The sequence below is a fragment of the Rhinoraja longicauda genome, chromosome 28 (assembly GCF_053455715.1).
Source record: "Rhinoraja longicauda isolate Sanriku21f chromosome 28, sRhiLon1.1, whole genome shotgun sequence".
NCBI lineage: Eukaryota > Metazoa > Chordata > Chondrichthyes > Rajiformes > Arhynchobatidae > Rhinoraja > Rhinoraja longicauda.
This window is the reverse complement of record NC_135980.1, coordinates 24,022,399-24,036,342: the sequence shown is the minus strand read 5'-3', so window position 1 is coordinate 24,036,342 and position 13,944 is coordinate 24,022,399. Positions and strand designations below refer to the sequence as shown.

Sequence of the window (13,944 nt, the reverse complement as noted above, 5' to 3'; positions counted from 1 at the left end):
AATACCCTACCCCCAATACCATGTGCTCTAACCTTGCCCACTAATCTCCTGTGTGGGACCTTGTCAAAGGCTTTCTGAAAGTCCAGATACACTACATCCACTGGCTCTCCCTTGTCTATTTTACTTGTTACATCCTCAAAAAATTCCAGATTTGTCAAGCATGTTTTCTGCTTCTTAAATCCATGCTGACTTGGAATGATCCTGTTACTGCTATCCAAATGCACCGCTATTACATCTTTGATAATCGACTCCAGCACCTTCCCCACCACTGATGTCAGGCTAACTGGTCATAATTCCCTGTTTTCTCTCTCCTCCTTTCTTGGGAAGTGGGATAACATTAGCTACCATCCAATCCATAGGAACTGATCCAGAATCTGTAGAACATTGGAAAATGATCACCGATTTCTAGAGCCACCTCCTTGAGTTCCCTGGGATGCGGACCATCAGGCTCTGGGGATTTATCAGCCTTCAGTCCCATTAGTCTACCCAACACAATTTCCTGACTAACGTGAATGTCCTTCAATTCCTGCATCACCCTAGGTCCTCTGCCTCCTAGTACACCTGGGAGATTGTTTGTGTCTTCCTTAGTGAAGACAGAACCAAAGTATCTGTTCAACTTGTCAGCCATTTCCTTGTTCCCCATAATAAATTCACCTGTTTCTGACTTCAAGGGACCCACATTCATCTTAACTAATTTCTTCCTCTTCATACCTAAAGCTTTTACTATCCTCCTTGATATTCTTGGCTAGCTTACCTTCGTACTTCATCTTTTCTCCCTGTACTGCCTTTTTAGTTACCTTCTGTGGTTCTTTAAAATTTTATGTTATACATCTTCTCTTTTATTTTTATGCTGTCCTTGACTTCCCTTGTCAACCACAATCGCCACTTACTCCCCTTAGAATCTTTCTTCCTCTTTGGAATGAAATTATCCTGCATCTTCTGGATTATTTCCAGAAATTCCTGCCATTGCTGTTCCACCGTCATCCCTGCTAGGGTCTCTTTCCAGTCAACTTCGGCCAGCTCCTCCCTCATGCCTCCATAGTCCCCTTTGTTCAACTGCAATACTGACACTTCTGATTTCTCAAATTGCAGATTAAAACTTATCATATTATGGTCACTGCCTCCTAATGGTTCCTTTACCTTGAGTTCCCTTATCAAATCCAGTTCATTACATAACATTAAATCCAGAATTGCCTGCTCCCTGGTCGGTTCAAGTACAAGTTGCTCTAAGAATCCATCTAGGAAGCACTCTACAAACTCCCTTTCTTGGTGTCCAGTACCAACCTGATTTTCCCAGGTAGACTTCTGTTGCCTTCTGAGGAAAGGCTGGACTTGTATTACCTGTGTGTGGGGGGGGGGGGGGGGGGGGGGGGTGGTGCTTGTGCGTGTAAGAAGAGGAAAGAGAACAGGGACTAGCAAGGGGCTTACAATCGGCAACAATTGCACTACAGGAATGGCTGTAAATACCACATCTCACCGTTGTTATTGATAAAATAATATGTTCAATTATACTTCAAGAAATTATTGATAAAATACATTTTCAATTAGCTTTGAAAAATTGCTTGTGAAACTGTTCACAAGCAATCGATGGATTTGTTGTTTCACTGACAACAGCACCACCTGCTGGTTAACTATAGAAACCAAATATTTAAAATCAAGAACGTTCATTGTCAAAGTACCAAAATGCAACAATCAAATTCTTACTTGCAGCAGCACAAGCGGGTTGTAAACAAAGTACCCCAAAGATAATATAATAAACAAAAAAATAATTAATTAATAAGTGCAAAAACAACACAAAGCCCGAAGTCTTTTGTGCAACCAAGGCAGTTTATAGTTTAGAATATAGAACCAAGGAATTTCAGCTTCTGGTTAATACACTAAAGGACAAAGTGCTGGAGTAACTTAGCAGGTCAGGCAGCATCTCTGGATAGGTGACGTTTTGGGTCAAGACCCTTCTTCATACTGATTATGGTTGGGGGGGGGAAGAGAACTGGAAATTGAGAGAAGCGGGATAAAGCATGGCAGGTAATAGGTCAGCATAGGCAAGGGATTTTTTTCATCTTTAGTAAATATACCTTACCCATATAACCTATGTTCCATAGTTCTGTTCTCACTTTCCCTCCCTCCAGACAGAACAAGGACAGAATTCCCCTTGATCTCACCTTCGCATCCAACACATCATACTCGGACATTACCGTTACCTCCAACATGATCCCACCACTAGTTGCATCTTCCCATTTCCACCCCTTCCCCACCTTCTGCAGAGACCAAACCCTGCACAACTCGGTAGTAAAGAAGGCAATCTCAATGCTAGCATTTATTTAAAGAGGGCTAGAGTACAAAAACATGGATGTAATTCTGAGTGTACAGGAAAGAACTGCAGATGCTGGTTTAAATCAAAGGTAGACACAAAATGCTGGAGTAACTCAGCGGGACAGGCAGCATCTCTGGAGCGAATGAATGGTGACATTTCGGGACGAGACCCTTATGCAAACTGGTGTCAGGGACTTTGTCCCGCCCACTCCCCTGACATCAGTCTGAAGAAGGGTCTCGACCTGAAACGTCACCCATTCCTTCTTTCCAGGGATGCTGCCCGTCCCACTGAGTTACTCCAGCATTTTGTATCTACCTTTGATGTAATGCTGAGGCTCCATAAGGCACTGGTCAAGACGCATTTGGAGTATTACTGAGCAATTTTGGGCACCATATCTGAAGGACGACATGCTTGCTCTGGAGAAGGTCCAGAGGAGGTTTACAAGAATGATCTCAGGAATGAGTGGTTTAACATATGATGAGCGTTTGATAGCACAGGGCCTGTACTCGCTGGCGTTTAGAAGATTGAGGGGGGACCTCATTGAAAAGTACAGAAGAGTGAATGGCTTGGATAGAGTGGATATGGAGAGGATGTTTCCACTAGTGGGAGGGTCTAGGACTAGAGGTCATAACCTCAGAATTAAAGGACAATCCATTAGGAAGGAGATGAGGAATTTCTTTAGTCAGAGGGTGGTGATTCTGCGGAATTCTGTGCCACAGAAGGCTGTGGAGGCGGTCAATGGATATTTTTAAGGCAACGATAGATTCTTGATTAGTACAGGTGTCAGGGGTTATGGGGAGAAGGCAGGAGAATGGGGTTAGGAGGGATATAGATCAGCCATGACGAATGGCGGAGTAGACTTGATGGGCTGAATGGTCTTCTGCTCCTATTACATATGACCTTATCCGTATATTTACTCATCCCTTCCCAAACCACCCTCTCCGCAGGTACATTCCCCTGCAACGGCAGGAGATGCAACACCTGTCCCAAGACAGCCTCCCTCACCTCCATCCAAGGATCCCTGCAGTCATTCTTGGCGAGAAAGAGAGCGAACAATTTTAACTCCCCTACCCATTTTCACACGAACCTCTGTCCTGGGCCTTCTCCATTGCCAGGGTGAGGCCACAGGCAAACTGGAGGAACAGCATCTCAAATTGCACTTGGGCAGCTTACAACCCAAATGGCATGAACATTAAATTCTCCAATTTTAGGTAACCCCGTATAGGTAACAGCGTGAAATGTGGGTTTTCATTGCCCAAGTGGTCCAATGCAGAGCAGAGAATGAGTGGCAAGATCCTATCACTCATTATGTAGGAAGGAACTGCAGATGCTGGTTTACAGCAAAGATCGACCCAAAATGCTGGAGTAACTCAGCGGGACAGGCAGCATCTTTGGATAGAAGGAAAGGGTGACTTTTCAGGTCTGTCCCACTGAGTTACTCCAGCATTTTGTGTCTATCCCCCATTGATCTATTATGGCAGTAGGCAAACTGTAGTAGGTCCACGTTATTGCTTAGGAATTAATGCGTGCCATAACTACCCTCTCAAAGCACTTCAGCACCTCGGACGTTAGTGCAAAGTGCAAGCGAATCACTAAACCTAAATTCGGCTCACCCGATATACAATTATATGCTTTTAAAATTAAAATTATCAGTCCTGCTCTAACGACTGTTATCCCTTACGACTGGTGTACTTCTCTCAAAACCAAATAGTTTGACCAAGGAGCTACTGCTTATGAAGGTAATAGTAGGTTTCTTGACTTTATAACCTGTTTCATCAAACACAAGTCAATTGACAAACATAAACCACAAATTGCTAGAATACAAACTCATCTATTTTCTCTCTTAGGGCACGAAGATCACTTGTGGCAATTCATCCAAGAACAACAATCAACATACTCAGAAATTGGCCAATGGCTGACCTTAGGCCCTTTAACTGCAAAACTCGACTACTCCGAGATATCATCATAATATACGCATTTGAATACAGCCCTGAAAAAAAGATCAGAAATCAAAGATCACAATCAAAGCCAAGATTTCTGGTACTGTTTAGCGGAGGACATCAATATATCCTTTTTTGGTACAGTATTTTATAGTCACCAGAAAAGTTGCCATGCTTTAGATTAATCACGTAACACTCGTAAAATAAAGAGTAAATTACATTCAAATGGAGTAAAATTATGTTATCATTTTCTTCTTTAACAAAAGGAACTGAACTATATATTTTACACAAAATATTTACCTTAGTTGATCCAAATGGAATTGATGTTTTACGTAATCTTCCAACAGAAATGAACACTATCTGGAAATTAAAAAAAGTTAATTATTTTCCACAGCAAATATGTGAATTTAAATGATATACAGAACAAGGATTGCTTTAACAAAATGAACTTCAATACTGTTAAAGTCAACATTTATTCATGTATAAAGAGCCAACGTGTTGAGCTCTATTTATTCACTTTTAAAGCAAGACACTGCAACAGTGGGTCCTCTGATGAGTACTTTGAGCAGAGGTCATGACGTGCATTAATATCATAGGCATTAAGAGGAAGATTAGACTTTATTGCCTTCCAATGAGGAAAGTGGGGAATCCACTGTGGTGGATGTTTATGTTAACTTTTAAGTAGTTGTGTGTCTTGTTGCTTTTTTTCCACTGTATCTTAATTGTTACATGTGACAATAAACAGACCTTTGAACCTTTGAATACCCCAAACTCCTAGTTCCATTACTAAATGGCATTAATCACATCAGACCAAGTAAAGGATATACTGCCACAGGCCGTACATGGTTGGAATAAATTCAATTCAAATCACTGGTGATTTCTTATCGTGAATACTGCAAAACTATTCATGCTCAAGTATTGTAATTAAATTACAAGTTTCTCAACAGAAGTCACCAAATTATCAGCTACACCAGCTACACTAATTTAGCACCAGTAAATAACATTAAGGTGTAGGAAAGAACTGCAGATGCTGGTTTAAATCGAAGATAGACACAAAATGCTGGAGTAACTCAGAGGTGGACAGGCAGCATCTCTGGAGAGAAAGAATGGATGAAGTTTCGGGTCGAGACTGATGTCAGGGGAGTGGGCGGTACAGATGTAAAATGTAGTCAGAGACGAGCAAAACTGGTCGGAGAACTGGGAAGGGGGAGGGGATGGCAAGAGAGGGAAAGCAAGGGCTACTTGCAGTCAGAGAAGTCAATGTTCATACCACTGGGGTGTAAGCTACCCAAGCGAAATATGAGGTGCTGTTCCTCCAATTTGACTGGGCCTCACTCCGACAATGGAGGAGGCCCAGGACAGAAAGGTCAGTGTGGGAAAGAGAGGGGGAGTTAAAGTGTTGAGCAACCGGGAGATCTGGTAGATTTAGGCAGACTCAGCGGAGGTTTTCAGCGAAACGATTGCTGAGCCTGCGCTTGGTCTAGCTGATATACAGGATTCCACACCCGGAACAGTGGATACAGTAGATGAGGTTGGAGGAGGTGCAAGTGAAGAGACTGTCGGTGTCCTTGGACGGAGTCGAGGGGGGAGGTATAGGGACATGTGTTGCATCTCCTGTGGTTGTAGGGGAAAGTACCTGTGGTTGTAGGGGTGGTTTGAGTGGGAAGGAACGAGTTGATGAGGGAGTTGTGGAGGGAACGGTCTCTATGGAAAGCAGGGGCGATAGGAAGATGTGGCTAGTCACTACTGGATCCCGTTGGAGATGGCGAAAATGTCGGAGGATGTGCTGTATGCGACAGCTGATGGGGCAGAAGGCAAGGATAAGGGGGACTCTGTCCTTGTTGTGAATGGGGGAGGGGGAGCAAAACCAGAGCTGCAGGATATCGAGGAGATCCTATTGAGAGTCACATCTGTAATGGAAGAGGAGAACCGCCGTTCCTTAAAGAATGAGGACATCTCCAATGACCTGGCATAAAACACCACATCTTGGGCGCAGATGTGGCATAGACGGAGGAATTGGGAGTAGGGGATAGTCTTTACAGGAAGCAGGGTGGGAAGAAGTGTAGTCTAGATAGCTATGGGAGTCAGTGGGTTTATAATAGATATCAATCGATAGTCTGTCTCCCGTGATGGAGACCATGAGATCTAGAAACGTTAGAGAGATGTCAGAGATGGTCCAAGTGAATTTGAGTGCAGGATAGAAATTAGTTGTGAAATTAATGAGGTCAGTGAGTTCTGCATGGTCAGGAGGTAGCACCGATGCAGTCATCATTGTAGCGGAGGTAGAGTTTGGGGATAGGGCCCATGCACGTCTGGAACAGTGATTGTTTGACATACTATACAAAGAGGCAGGCATGCGAGTTTCCAATAGCTACCCCTTAGATTTGGAGGAAGTGGGAGGAGACGAAGGAGAAGTTGTTAAGGGTAAGGACCAGCTCAGCGGAGGAGAGTATAAGTAGACAGAAAATGGCTGGTTCTACAGTCAAGGAAGAAACAGAAGGCTTTCCTGGTGGGGGATGGAGGTGTAGAGTGACTGAACATCCATAGTAAAGATGAGGTAGTGGGGGCCAGGAAAACAAAAGTCATTGAAGAGACAAAGGGCATGTGAGGTCTTGGACATTGGTATGGAGGGATTGGACCGGGGGGGGGGAATCCCGTTGGAGATGGCGAAAAGGATGGAGTCAAGGTATGTGGAATAAACCTTGAATTTCATTGATCTGAAACTTAACTCTTTGCCAGTCAAAGCCTGTTCCACTGAGTTACTCCAGCATTTTGTGTCTGGAGTAACTCAGACACTCTAGACACAAGTGGAGAGTGGTTTACACAGAGTAAACCAGCAGTTGCAGTTCTTTCCTACACTCTTTGCCAACTTATGCTGCCTAACCTACTGATTATTTCCAGTTTAATTTCAACACTTGGAACTTTTCAAATCCTTAGCGACATGTCAGCATCACTTTTCCCTCAGCTTTTCCCCAACAACTTGTGATGCCAATCTTATGTCATATTGTAATCACAAGTGCCTGTTCCCTGCATGCACAATAGAGGGTGCTATCACACAAACCAGAATCATAGGTTTCCATTTGGACAGTGAATAACTTTAAAGTTCGCATATGAGGCATTTGTCTAAATGATGAAAATTACCATTCAATTAAGAGAAATAAAAGCTTTTAATTCAGTAACAGAATTATGAATTTTGGCCAGTCAAATATAAAGATGTAATCAGATCTCACCTCGGTGGGGAGCTAGTGATAAGCACAAGACAGAATGCAGCTACAATGCATTGATTCGAATTAGTGAATGGAATTGTAGTGTTGAATGTAGCAATTCACAGCCAAATTACTAAATATGTTAAAATTAGAGAAGCTTAGTCAAAACTATACAGAAATATATGCTTAAAATTCTATTACATATACAAATTCACCAATTAAACGCTAAGTGTTAGTGCCAGGACAGAGGCTGGAAGACATACTATGAACCCATAGAGGTGGGCTGTAGAGGTTTTGCAGGACGCTCACTCTGCAAAGTCCTCAACCAATTGGGCATTACGGGGCTGGCAAAGAAGAGGGCCATTGAATCTGCCATCGAAGCCACAGAGAAAGCCACTAGGTGGCTTTGGATTAAGAGGGCTGATCCGTGGGCGGTTGCTGCTGGGACGAAAGTCGGGGCCTGATCAACCCCGGCTGGGTCGCCTGGGCGAGGGTGTCTGATGTTGTGAGACCCGAAACACCCGATGACCCCAGGTCACATCACTGAGGATGCGTCCCAGCGCATCCAGATGATGTATCCATCACAAAGAAATCACAAATAGAAAATGCTGGGGAAAATCTAACCAAAATATTAACTACTTTTGGAGCAGAAGCTTTAACCTAGCTAATTTTCTGCCATTAAGCATTTTAAAATAGGAATTTGATATTTTATATTTTGAATTATTAAAAAATTGACTTGATGATTCCTATGTAAATTTATAGTTAACGTAAACCATTTAAAAAGAGCCCAGTATAAAGGGCTGAATGTAATTCCTATCGACTACCATTGTTCTTTCTCTACCTCATGCTCCAAAACATTCAAATCTGAATAGCACCAAATCCAAAATAATATTTGAGAGTAAAATAATCAAAAAACAAGTGTTACAATGTAATCACTGAACCCAAAAGGCACTTTAAATTCTACTGGATTTCAGCTTTGAAATTTAAAGTGTTTTTAAAATAAAGGGCATGTCCCACTTAGGCAATTTTTTAGGCGACTACAGGCGACTAGGCTGTCGTCACACAGTCGCCGGGGTATCACCTGTATGGTCGTGAGTAGTCTCCAAAGAGTCGTAGTATTTTTCTGGTCGCTGCTGGATTTTGAGATGTTTAAAAAATTTTGGCGACTGTTAGTTTGACGCCAATGATCATAGCTTGACGTCTCCTGCCATAGGTTATCGCCAGATGACGTAGGTTGTCGCCGGTGCTGACCAGTGAATTCCATTGGCGACTACCTACGTCAACTGGCGACAAGTACCGGCCAAAATGACCTGAATTGCCTTCAGTTGTCGCCGACAGGGTTGTAGCTTGTCGCGGGTAGACGTAGGTTGACTTCAGTTGTCGTAGGTTGCCGCCTGTGTGGTCGTAGGTGCAGTCGTAGGTGGATGACCTAAGTCGCGACGATTGGGTCGCCGGTTGTCGGTACATTGCCGTAGACTAGGTGGTAGGTTGTTGTAGCTTGTCGTAGACACATTGTCGTGGGGGGGGTCCAGTCGCCGTTTTTTCAGCGACCTGCTAAGACTATGCCAGTCACCTTAAAAAAAATCGCGTAAGTGGGACTGGCCCTTAAGGAATTTGACATAGCTGCAGGCCACTTAAGAGATTTGCATTGTCAATTTCCTAAGCAATCTCTTAAGTGCCCCCTCCAGCCCACCCCCATGAACCAGCATCTGCGGTAGTCATTACCATCCGGAGAAAAACAAACATCCCATAGAAAGGTATGTTCACTTGTAAAATGGGATTCAATCAGAAAGTGTTTTGAATTATAAACAATTTATGATTATAGACCATTTTCTAGGAAATTACAACCTCTCTATAACTTGGACGCAAGGGTAACTTGTACATGTCTGTTTATATAAATGTCGGAACCATACCTTGACAGTTCAGCGAATATTTAGAATAATTCTTCAGTTGCCAGAAAGTGAATTTTACTGATATCATTTTTAATGGTCTTAAACAATACACTTTCGACAAGTCCAGGATGTTCTAATGACCAAACCCAGCAACTAACTGTGCAAGTTTAACCTTTGTCTTTAGGTTGGGAGGATAATTTGGTTTCACATCCCTCACACAACTATATTTTGCTTCAATGTCACATATCTGAAGTTCCAGTTGTTTAACAGTAGTTTCTGTACTTGCATTGTTACTTAGAAGTTGCTCAGAAATCTGCTGAGCAACAATGAAGTAATCTCCTAGCAACAAGAGGAATCGAGGAGAGTTTACCATATCTTGGGCACAATTCTGTGCAAAGAGGCAGAAGAAAATAAAATAAAATGGAATTGCATGACTGGTGAATAGTTACTTATTTAAAGCATCATGCTCTGGTAATAAAAGCTTTATGCAATATCTCATTATAGACAAAAAAAATTGTATATCTTTAAACATTCAGCTGGCTATATAGAGCATTTGGACAACAAATTCTGCTACAAGAGATTTATTTCACAATGCCACAATCAGTCCGAGTTGTAAGTCAATATCTACTGCAAGAAAGATTTAGACGCAAGTAAATAGGACATTAAGCCTAGAGTTCTGCCTTAAACTGCAAGAAAAAGAAAATGTTAACTATATGATTCAAGTTATACAATGACCTAGCTAACCTCTCTCAGACCAGCAGCCGATACCTTTTAAATTGTGTTATGAATTTGCTTCTTGGCGCAAAAGAAATACAAAGAATGGAAAGTAAAATGTAGTCATAAGAACTTATCATAGCTCAGTCTTAAATCTTCAGGCGTGGAGGAAATAGACCGTCTCACTCAATGGCAAGGTCATATAGCCAAGGTAGTGACAAGACTGCCAAGCCTTCACTAATACCTCTGCTTCTGATTTGTATGATTAATTAACATAGAACAGATTTACCGTTAATTTATCTGGAAGCCACAGAACAGCACGTAACTGATCAAGTTCTGAGAATCACAGTTTGCAGGAAAAATGTCCCCAATGTTGGGGGAAGTCCAGAACCAGGGATCACAGTTTAAGAATAAGGGGTAGGCCATTTAGGACCGAGATGAGGAAAAACGTTTTTCGCCCAGAGTTGTGAATCTGTGAAATTCTCTGCCACAGAAGGCAGTGGAGGCCAAATCACTGGATGTATTCAAAAGAGAGTTGGATATAGCTCTTAGGACTAATGGAATCAAGGGGTATGGGGAGAAGGTAGGAACTGGGTACTGATTCTGGATGATCAGCCATGATCATATTGAATGGCGGTACTGGCTCGATGTGCTGAATGGCCTACTCCTGCACCTATTTTCTATGTTTACAGCCAGTTGAGTCTGAAGTAGTTCTATGCACCCCCCAATCCCCCCTCTGATATTTATCCAATTCCTTTTAAATACTCCAAGTGAAAATGTTACCATTACTATCCTGGGTGCTGCATTCCAGACAGTAAGTCCTCAAAGAAATAGGGATGGTTGCAGTGGTCAGTCAGGCTCTCAGGCCAGATTCTAAAATTTAAAATGTTTTGCCTCCAACTGAAATGGGAGATCCATATTCTCATACTTTGCCCCACCCTCATTTCAGATTCTCCTCACTAGGGGGAAAACCTCTTCCCACTCAAATTGTAAATCACCCCCTCCAAAAATTTCAACATTACTTTTCACTCTAATGATTATAGCCCCAATCTGGTCAACCTTTAATTGTCACTCCGTTCATCCCAGGAATTAACCTAGTAAACCTTGGCTGCATAAACACCAATGCAAGTACCTCCTTCCAAAAAAAACCATATGGAATAAAAATTCACAAATTTCATGAGCAAGATGTTTTTCATCAACTGATGTTCCCCATTGTATGCGAGGATGTCATGGCTTTGTGTTCTGGAAATTGGAATGCAAATGGTTTTCTAGGAATGCAAAGTATTGTGGGTGTTGCCTTCACTGACCAAGGGTAGGGGCTGGAGGAAAGAGAAGTGACTGTAATCCCTGATAGGAAATGCACACACGGACAGCTTTTTCCAACAGGATCATAATTCAATCCATCTCAAACTATCAATATTAACTTACCAAGTCACAGATTGAGATACTGGTTGACAACTGAGGATCAAATCTAGAAATTAAGAGGCACATATTTAAAGAGAAATTAGAAATTTCTTCTCCCAAGGGTTAAGAATCCTTGGAATTCTTTCCCCCAGACAATTGGAAATGGTGGAATATTGAATAAATGTGTAGTCTACTGAGGGTTACAGGAAATGAGGGAAGTGAAGCCGAGATCAGATCAGCCTTCCTAATGAATCATTAGAAAGGTCAACTTTTAATTCTCCTGTTTTTGTGCTAGCATCTTAGAAAAATAATTTTGACAAAAAGTGACATCGGCTAGCCTTGTTTTTCTTAGTTACAGGGGTTACAAATGCAATGAATTTCTGAAAGAATTGAGAGCCATAATATACCCTAAAATTTAGCACATCACAAGAGTTTCATTAAAATAGTTTGTAATGCTAAGTGAAGAGACAGGAGCTAAATAAGCTGTGTATTTGTTACAAATACAGCATGATATTTGAACGTTACTAAAAATAGCAAATTCTGGTAGCTGTTCCAATGGACATCTAAAAACAAAAACAGAACTGAGCAAGATTGAAACAAACATTTTGATATTACCCAGAGGGGTTCTAACCAGGTATGGCTTCACTTATATATCAAGAATAATGAAGATAGTCATAAAAGTACAGGTGTTTAGGTTTTGATGTATCTGAGATTAAAAATATAGTTAGAAGTTAAAGCCCAAGATTCCTCCTCTCAGTCCCTGCATCCATCCCTTTGTTTCATAACTGGATAATTCCATTGAAGAATATTATTAAAACTAAAGAACAATTATTTTTAAGCAAAGATATCATGTCATATTTGCGCCCAAGTCAATACCGAACACCACATATGCCAGCCATAAGCACTATTCCAATCACACGGGGTACTCAAAACCTCCATTTAAATCTTATTTTGATTAAACAAACAACTTTTCTCTGAATCAGAAAAGTTCCAAAATTCAATATCTTTGAATTCAGCACAAAAGGTCAATATTCTTGTGAAAACAACAAATTACTACTACTATTTGGTAAAGACTGCATTCAGAACACTGCTACTTGCTTTACCCTAGATATTAAACCAAACATGTTATTCAGGGGATCTTCAGCGTGACAAATAGCTTTTGCCCAGGGGAAAAAATATATCAGTTGCCCATTGCAGCTTATTTAACAAGATGGAGTTTTCTCATCCGAAATATAATATAATTCAACTTATTGCTGAACCCTTATTGTTTAAAAGGAATCTCTGGCTTATGGGGGTTCAACAGCCTCACAGTGTTGCACATCTGCGAGCAGATAACCTAACAAATTCTCCTGACTGGGGGTGGCAGAAAGGAAAGAAAAAAATTCAGTTGAAAGCATGGAACATTTTATAGTAGTCACACAAGCTAATTGGACAGCAATAAATTTGAGACTTACAATTAGTATCAGAAAATAACTGCAGATGCTGGTACAACTCAAAGGTATTTATTTACAAAATGCTGGAGTAACTCAGTAGGTCAGGCAGCATCTCGGGAGAGAAGGAATGGGCGCAGTTTCGGGTCGAGACCCTTCTTCAGACTGATGTCAGGGGGGCGGGACAAAGGAAGGATATAGGTGGAGACAGGAAGATAGAGGGAGATCTGGGAAGGGGGAGGGGAAGAGAGGGACAGAGGAACTATCTAAAGTTGGAGAAGTCGATGTTCATATCACTGGGCTGCAAGCTGCACCTTCCACCCCACCAGCCAGCGTATCCAACAAATCATCCGCCAACATGTCCATCACCTACAACGGGACCCCACCACTGGCCATATCTTCCCATCCCCTCCCCTTTCAGCGTTCCGCAGAGACTGTTCCCTCCGTAACTCCCTGGTCCACTCGTCCCTTCCTACCCAAACCACCCCATCCCCGGGCACTTTCCCCTGCAACCGCACGAGATGCAACACCTGTCCCTTTACCTCCCCCCTCAACTCCATCCAAGGACCCAAACAGTCATTCCAGGTGAGACAGAGGTTCACCAGCACCTCCTCCAACCTCATCTATTGCATCCGCTGCTCCAGATGTCAACTTATTTACATCGGCGAAACCAAACGCAGGCTCGGCGATCGCTTCGTTCAACACCTGCGCTCGGTCCGCTTAACTAATCGGATCTCCCGGTGGCCGAGCACTTCAACTCCCCCTCCCATTCCCAGTCTGACCTTTCTGTCATAGGCCTCCTCCAGTGCCATAGTGAGGCCCACCGGAAATTGGAGGAACAACACCTCATATTTCGCCTGGGCAGCTTGCAGCCCAGTGGTATGAACATCGACTTCTCCAACTTTAGATAGTTCCTCTGTCCCTCTCTTCCCTTTCCCCTTCCCAGATCTCCCTCTATCTTCCTGTCTCCACCTATATCCTTCCTTTGTACCGCCCCCCTGACATCAGTCTGAAGAAGGGTCTCGACCCGAAACGCGGCCCATT

The 13,944-nt window shown here is 42.4% G+C and overlaps 1 protein-coding gene across 7 annotated transcripts in view; it reads right to left on the bottom strand.

Moving 5' to 3' along the window:
* The window catches only part of LOC144606987 (guanine nucleotide-binding protein G(I)/G(S)/G(O) subunit gamma-7), a 146,584-nt gene that overhangs the window by 55,546 nt on the left and 77,094 nt on the right, over positions 1-13,944 (bottom strand). For 5 of the 7 annotated variants that reach the window (XR_013549040.1, XM_078423495.1, XM_078423496.1 and 2 more), the window contains one exon: positions 4,555-4,614. The exons of 1 other annotated variant lie outside the window; for it this stretch is intronic. The gene's annotated coding sequence lies outside the window, so the exon portion shown is untranslated. Of the gene's footprint in view, positions 1-4,234; positions 4,305-4,554; positions 4,615-13,944 lie in introns of all 7 variants that reach the window. One more of the 7 variants, XM_078423494.1, reaches the window with a different exon arrangement.